Below are 6,435 nucleotides of genomic sequence, written 5' to 3'. Positions count from 1 at the left end.
CCACGTCGTGGTTATGTTACATTAAATTTTTAGTTTAGTTATTTTTTTGTTTGTTTTACGCTGATTTTTTTAGTTTTTCTAGTAGAAAATATGGGGGACATCACGACCATGATAATGGAAGAGTACAAGCGACATATGAGGAACAAAAATAGATGAGTTCTTGATCAACCAAAAATCCCAACCATGACAAAGTTTGAACTACCGGGACATATTCTTGGCATGTTAAAAGATCTACCTTTTTATGGGAAGGAGCAGGAGGATGCCTACGAGCACATAAAATATGTGGTGGAGATTTCACATTATTTTAATGCACCAAACGTGATTAAAGATGAAGTGATGCTTCGACTTTTACCGGTCACATTAAAGGGTGAAGCAAAAGAATGGTTAAAATCACTTCCCTTTGGAGCAATCACAACGTGGGATAATTTTAAGATTGAGTTCATAAATCAGTTTACCCCTCCTTCAAAAGTGGCGAAGCTTAAAAGAAACATACAAACTTTACAAAAATTGGAAGGGGGTCTCTGTATGAAGCTTGGAAGCGTTACAGGAAATTGTTACAACACTGCCCTCAACATGACTTCAATGTGCAATATGAAATCTCGATATTTTATGATGGAGTCAATGTGTGTACTCGCCAACTACTAGACTCTCAAGGGCCCATGCCATAAAAGGATCCGGAAACAAATAAAGCTTTAATTGAAGAATTAGCCAAGCATTCAACGGGGTATCACAACCCAACGGGAGAGGATACCACAAGAATAAAATCGAATATAGATGGAGTTTCTGAAGTCATAATGATGGTAATGACGAAACTCGATGCCTTGGAAAATAGGCTCACAAAAATGGATGGATCAATTAATGTGGTACATGATAGATGTGAATATTGTGGAGGACCTCACTCTGTATGGGATTGTGAATTGGAATACAAGAGAGCTCAATACACAACAAAATATCAGCAACTCGAGCATAATCTCTACGAACTAGAACGAGTCCAATCCGGGAAGATAGATGCTCTCGAGTCGATGCTATTCAGATTCATTGAAGCTGGCAAAAAAAGACATGATGCAACTGATGCAACACTTAGAGATCAACAAGCATCTATTTTAAGCATCCACATACAAGTTGGGCAATTAACAAAACTTGTACAAGAAAAGCTACCAGATCTTCTTTCAAGAAAAGTCGAGTTAATCCCAATGGCTAAAGTCATGGCCGTTGATAGAGAAGAAGAAGATAATTAGTGCCTCTGAAGGACCTTAAAGAGGAGTCTAATCAGTCACTCAAAGTAAAAAACAAAGAATATGAAAAGCATTGTGAAGCTGCCCAGTCGTCATGACGTGGAGGCAATAGTGCCACGACGTAATCAATAAAGAAGATTATGATTTTTCTGTAGTTGAGTCATATCGACCACCTCTTCCTTTCCCATCTCGTGCCATTGAAAATTTGGTGAAACAAGAAAACACGAAGTTCCTTAAGCATGATGAATTTGAACTCATGAAGGAAGAAGTGTAGGAAGAATGGGAAGAGCCTTTACCCGAAGAGCAATTGGAAAAAGAAGTGAATTGTTCTAAACCTCCAGTTTCAATGCCTATGGTTTTTGAGGTGTTTTCTTTTACAAGACCACCAAATCAAGTCACAGAGCCTATTGAAGAAAAAGAAGTAGAGAGTGATGAGTCTCATTTTGACAAGAAAAACCCAGAAAGAGACAAGACAAAAGCTAAAGACACGAGAATGAGGAAAGAACCTAAGCGGAAACATAAAGAAGATGTCAACCCAACAATGCAAGAAAGTTCAAGAAAGGCATTCAATAGACGGGTTTCCTACAAACGAACAAGGCTCAAGATGATGGAGAATGGGGAGGTTACACTTCCACATGATGAAACATAGAGTAGGAAGGATTCCAGCTCACGACTCTCCAAAAAGAAGCGCTTCTCGGGAGGCGACCTGATGTTTTTAGAGTTTGCATTTTATTTTCTTTTTGATTTAATTTTATTTTTATTTTTTTAGTTTTATTTTACCTTAATCGAATGATGATGTGTTTCTCTAGTTCTTGATCTTATTTTGTAGTGTTGAACGAAAGTAAAGCAATGAAGGAGCTTAATTTGAAGAAGTCATGCTATTTTTGAAGATCATAATTGAAGAACAAGTTTTTGAATAAGTGTGGGGTTCCGACATAATGAAGAGAAAAACATTTTGAAGCATATTTAGTGAAACAAAGAGTGGGAATGGTCTGACACGTTACAAAGAGTCGATGCCTACCTGTTTCAATCTTAGAAGATTCTCTGAGAAGACACCACGACGTGGACATCATCAACACATCGCAATTTTTTTATCGCAACTGAATCTGGCTACACCATGACATGGCATCCTTAAATCACATCGTGGCGACACTATTTTGCTCGAACTTCAAGACCATTTGCTCGACACCATGACGTGGTATTGCTTTCCCACATCGTGGCAGTGGTTCAACACATTTTTCAAGAATGGTTCTTTGATTTCATTCGATCCGACACATTTGTATTCACAAGAAGAAGGTCCAGAAGTACTGTTGCCAACAATTATACGAGAAGTCTAAGCTTTCCACACAAGTCTCAGAGTTTGATTTTGCCACCACTACCCAAGGACCTATTCCAATTCTTCCTTTTTAATTTTTATGTTCTTTAATTGTTTTAGCATGCAATGCGGACATTGAATAAAATAAGTGTGGGGTATATGGTTGAATTTAGGAAAACAAGCATTCTGGTTAAAAAATATTTTAAAAAATGACCAGGATTTAAAAAATTATTAGAAAGACTTGAAATAATAATCTAAAATTAAATATAGTGATAAATAACAAATTAAATGTTAGTATTGTGTAGGATGATCCGATAAGAGCCCAAATGTTTACCTTAGCCAATATATGTTATAGTGTATTTATGGTTTCCCAAGTTTTAATGAAAAGCCATGAGATATGAAAGATAATATGGTAGTTTATATGGCATAATAAGTTTTGCAGCGTGTACCTGAAATCCATCCAGGAGAGTTTATGTAGTTATTATACTTAGACTAATACCTCTAACCAATAAATGTTAAATTTAAGCTCCCTTGCTTAAGCATGTTGGAATTGAGCGGAAAAAAGTGAGTTATATAAAAAAAGAGAGAAATTACAAAAAAAAAGTTGTAAGATTTTGGAGCTATCATAGTATGAAGATCAAAAGATCAAAATCCTAAAGAATAAGAAAGTTGAAGATACCAAAAATCAAACAAAAATGTGGTAAATTCAAAGAAATCAAAGAGCAAATATCAAAGAAGGGATGAATTCAAAGAGCTCCATTGTTGTATCATAGTTGTAATTCTTTCTAGATCATATGTATGCTTGGGAAACTTAAACAAAAATACCTCGCGGTTAAGAAAGATTTATGAGGATGGATTCGAAGGATTGCAAAAATGAGTGTCGCATAAATTAAGGGGTGAATGTTCATAAGGATTGTGAGTATTTAGGATTGGAAAGTTTTTAGGAATTATAAACACACATACATGCATTGCGGTCTTGGGATAATGGCTGTGTTTAAAATGGATTGTTTTATACGATATTGGTAAGATAAAATTCAGTTTGCTTGGGGGCAACCAAAGGTTAAGTGTAGGGTATTTTGATATATGCATATCTACATATATTTTTTACATCATATCTTAATATTTTTAGCTATATTTATGTTTATTATAGAACAAAAGGTACTTATTATGTTTAATATTTGTTATATAGAATAAAAAAACATGCTCGGGAGCAATATGGAAGCTAGAAGAAGGAAAATGCGAGCTTAGGCAAGAAGAAGACACGAGAAGGATGTTGCTGGACAGCTTGACCCCTCGTCACTATTTTGACCATATCTCATGACTCTTAAGTCCGATTAAGGTGATTCAAAATGATCTGATAACTAGACACAATTTTGGACAACTTTCGTGTTTTGAGAAAAGCCAGATTTCCAACCATGACGTGGTGAATGGAATCTTCGCAATTCTTGATGTTGGCTTAGGAATATGGGATAAACACGAGGACCACGACGTGGTGGCCAAATTTTAGGCAAGTGTGTGTGTGTGTGTGTGTATATATATATATATATATATCCGAACATTATGACGAATTGAGAGGCTTAGAGGTGACTTTCTGGAGAAGTATTGTGACAAAAACCCTTCTAAGAACCCTTTGGGGTCGATTTTGAAGCCAGGAAGTCAATTGGAGCAAGGATTCACATCTACACATTCGGTTTGCTTAGTTTAATGATGTTTAGCTTAGTTTACCTTATTTTTATGTGTTCATCGACTGTGATTATGGGCTAAAAACCATTGCTTTCGTTTAGTTGGATGAAACCTAAAACTATAAGTTAGTTTCTTACTTTACGGATTATATGAATTTGGTTTATGCATGTGTTTGATTATCATTATCTAACATGTTAATGTTTGTAACTTTGTTGCTTAAATTCAAGTTTGGTGTAGCTTAGTGACCATTAAATTACATGAACTTTATTACCTAGTGATTTAGTGACCATTAAATTCTAGAGCTAGGATCCACCAAATCTTAGATAAGTAATAAAAGCAAAAAAAAATTAGTTGTGTTGGAGAACATAGTTGTGACCATATTTGTGTTTTATTAGATAATTCTTGCATAGCCAATTCATAATAAATAACTAATTTTGTGTTTTGCTTGTGTATTACCATACAAGGTAGTTCATGAACTAGTGAAAATATTAGTAAATTTGGACTTGAATTTCTAATTACATATAACTTGGTAACCAACTTCATTAATCCATAAATAAGAACTAACCATAGGAAAAGGTGGATTCGGAACTAAACGAAAGTGTTTTTAATATACTGATTACAATCGTTTTTAGTTGAGTGCTTAAGCTTTTTCTGAACTTGTAAAATCAGATAAAAAACCTCCCATTTTAGTTGTTTTTCTTAGTTTAGCTTTTAGTAGTTATTTTATTAATTAAATACCGTTCCCTGTGATCAACATCCGACTTACCTAAACTATTTTATAATTCGACTAGGTACACTACCTAGGTGCATTCTAGTTAGTTATGTTTGTTAGGTTATAAATTTAAAACTAGGTAAATATAATTTGCACCACATCAGATGCCTACGATGATGCATGGCTTAAATGATCATGCCCTCTTGATGATTCCCACGACGTAATAAGAGAAGGGCCATAAAGTGGCGATTGTTTCGGCCCAAGCCCATAATTATAAGGTTTCTCCCATATTTAAGCACCATCTCCCTAGGATTTGGGCATCCTCTTCAACCTTTAACCCTATAAACTTGAAACCTCAGCCTCACTGGGAAGTTTTGACTCATTTTGGTGTTTTTAGTAAACTTAGAGAGAAAGAGAATAAGTTTTGGTGCAAGAGTCAAGCAAGAAACTCCTCCCCATATTTGAGGTCGTCTTCTGGATCATTTTCTAGTCTTCATAATCTTACCTTTTTGGTTACTTCTTAGTAGATCTAGGATTGTTTTGCTTATTTGGGTCTTTTTCTAAGTTTTAAATGGTCCTATGAGATAAAGTTTGCAACTTTATTGCTCATCTAGGTCCTTTAAGTCTTATATATTGCATATCTAGGTTTTGGTATGGATTTATGGATATTTCTTGGAGTTTTAGGTCATTTCTCTTCATTATGACCTAGTTGAGTGGAGGTCATGCGTGTCCATAAAGTTGACATTATTATGAACCATTTGGGTCCCTAGAAGCCGCGTGGAAAGTTTAAGCTAAGGGTTTAATGGATTAAGAGCTTATACAATTAAGTTGTCTTCAACCAATACTCACGACGTGACCACTTGTAATCCATAACCATTCTTTAACATTACCAAGTAACACACAATATTATTCCTTAGGATTAACCACACAATACCCTATTTCTAACCATATATGTTCCTTTTTCCATTGTCTTTTTATTGATTATTTAAATAGGTTTTTCACAACTACCCTAAACATACGTGGCCACTTGCAATCCATAACCATTCTTTAACATTACCAAGTAACATGCAAGATGATTCATTGGGATTAACCACACAATACCCTATTTCTAACCATATATGTTCCTTTTTCCATTATCTTTTTATTGTTTATTTCAATAGTTTTTTCACAACTACCCTAAACAACATTAGTGTAATACTTATGCATAAATTTGTTGCATTTGTCCTATTATTGTTACATGTATTTGGTTTTGGTACTTCAACCTATTGAACATAAGATTTTTCAATCCAGGCAAATCTAGCTAATGATGCATAAAGCTTATAGTTTCCAATCTATATGAAGCATAAATTATTACTTATGATGTCTGTTTTTTCCACTCTTAAAATGACATGATCAATAACTCCATATTTTGCACACACATTCCACATTTTGCGACTACCCATAGTAGGTGGGAGCTTAATAATTTGAATAGACTATGAGACTCATTGCAA

General features: G+C 34.7%; 1 non-coding gene across 1 annotated transcript; it reads right to left on the bottom strand.

Moving 5' to 3' along the window:
* Window positions 1–474: 474 nt before the first annotated feature.
* On the bottom strand, window positions 475–580 carry LOC145044706 (small nucleolar RNA R71). The gene has a single exon (XR_013681651.1). It is a non-coding gene; the product is annotated as a small nucleolar RNA R71 (small nucleolar RNA).
* Window positions 581–6,435: the final 5,855 nt, after the last annotated feature.

The sequence above is a fragment of the Lactuca saligna genome, chromosome 4, assembly GCF_052625555.1.
Source record: "Lactuca saligna cultivar CGN05327 chromosome 4, ASM5262555v1, whole genome shotgun sequence".
Lineage (NCBI taxonomy): Eukaryota > Viridiplantae > Streptophyta > Magnoliopsida > Asterales > Asteraceae > Lactuca > Lactuca saligna.
The sequence above is the reverse complement of the archived record's forward strand: the minus strand, read 5'-3'. Positions and strand labels throughout refer to the sequence as shown.